Consider the following 1,794-nt stretch of genomic DNA (forward strand, 5'->3'; position numbering starts at 1 on the left):
GCGTCCCTCGGGGTGGCGCAGGCTCCCCACCAGCAGGCAGTGGAGGGTCGGGTGGGATACACGCTCGAGTCACGCGGACACTCTGCCCCATCACATACATGATGGAAACGCGTTCACCGTCGCAGGTAGCGCCGACGCAACGCCACCCAGGACCGGACCGCCCACATCAGCGGCGATAGATCGCTCTGGCTTCTCCACGTCGTCGGCGCCTGACCCTGTCACCACCGGAAGTGGCTCTGCACTTGGCAGGGACAGGGGCAGGGGGGCTGCTTGGCTTCCTCACAGAGTGGAGTTAATAAACTCTGAGATGCCACACACCGAGATGTTCCTCTCCCCCTGTCATGAGGGGTAGAGGGTGAAACACAAAGAAAGCAACGAGATCGGTTAACCAAACAAGGGCACGCAAACACACAGACAGAGGCGAAAGAAAATAAGTTTAAAGACGCCCTAGGGGAAAGGAGGAGGAAGAGGGACAAGAGCGTCACCTGTGCATTGACAAAGGCGGTGTAGAAGACGGGTAAGGGTTAAAAAAAAAGAAAAAGGACAAGGGCGAGAGGGAAAATGGGGGAGGGGTAAGAACAGAGACAAGTAGAAAGGAAACCGCCATGGCGACGACAAGCTCGAAAACGGTTGTGCCCTTTCCTTGAGTCGTCCTCTGCTTCGTTCGATGCTTAGGCATTTTCTTAGTGTTTGTCTCACGTAAGCCAACCACAGCCGGCACGAACATCTTCCGTTCACCTGAAAACAAGAAAGCAAACAAAAGCAAGAGGAAACGTTTCACCCAGCCACACACCCCTCGCCAAAAAAAGGGGTGCGAGCCGAGGTGCCACGCTGTCCAGATGGGAAACGGGGGAGGTTACACCGCAGAGAGCTACGGAGATAAAACAAGAGAGAGGAGGAAAGGGAGCAGGGGTACCTCTGTATCCATAACACAAAAAAACAGCGACACAGCCACAGCAGAAACAGAAAGCTCGAATGAAAACAGAAACAAAACGAGACCTAAAAAAGACGCCGCCCCTCGCCGCATCGCCGGCAGATAAAAGGTACAAGCGCAAATCGATACTTTGCCGTGTCCGCCTACGCATGAACAGACTATTCATCCGCCTTCTATCTGCACACTTCACCACGAACAAGTCAGCACATCAGCGCACATACACAGCCACAGCGCACCTGCCCCCAGCGGCGCCACACGGAGACGCGGGTGGGCGGCACGCCTTCACCCGCGCGGCCACCATTCGGGCTCCCGATCGAGGGCGCATGCCGCACAGGCCCGAGGAGGAAGTCGGCCACCTTCCGGTCAGCGCCCTCGGTCGCTTCGAGCAGCCGCATTCCATAATCTGCTCCCCGCAGGCTCGCCACATTCGGGCCTGGAGGGCTCGACGGTGCAACTCGGGATGCCCTCGCCACGCTTCCGGCATCCGCGCCTCATCAGCCCACACAGGCACATCGAGGGCGTGCCGCATGCTTCGCGCCGTTCCCGTCCACCGCTCTTGCTCCTCCGGCCTCCCCATGCACTGTCTGCGTGCGGTACGCTACGTGCCGGCTGTGCGTCACAGCGCCCGCGCACCGCGCTCGCAGTTCTGCGCTGTGGGGCCCGCCTCAGCGCGGCGTCGTGGCCGGGGGAGAGGGCCGCCGGTGAGCATGTGCCGGCGCACAAAGAGCTCACAGCACGTCGCTCCGACGGAGCACAGGGGGCAGCGGTAGGCACCCGGCGGGGGAAGCCCATGCAGCGCGAGCGGGATGTGCGTGGCCAGGTCACTGCGTGCAAGATCATAGCGCGAAACCAGGTGTGCC

This window comes from Leishmania donovani, chromosome 22 (assembly GCF_000227135.1).
Source record: "Leishmania donovani BPK282A1 complete genome, chromosome 22".
NCBI classification, from domain to species: domain Eukaryota; phylum Euglenozoa; class Kinetoplastea; order Trypanosomatida; family Trypanosomatidae; genus Leishmania; species Leishmania donovani.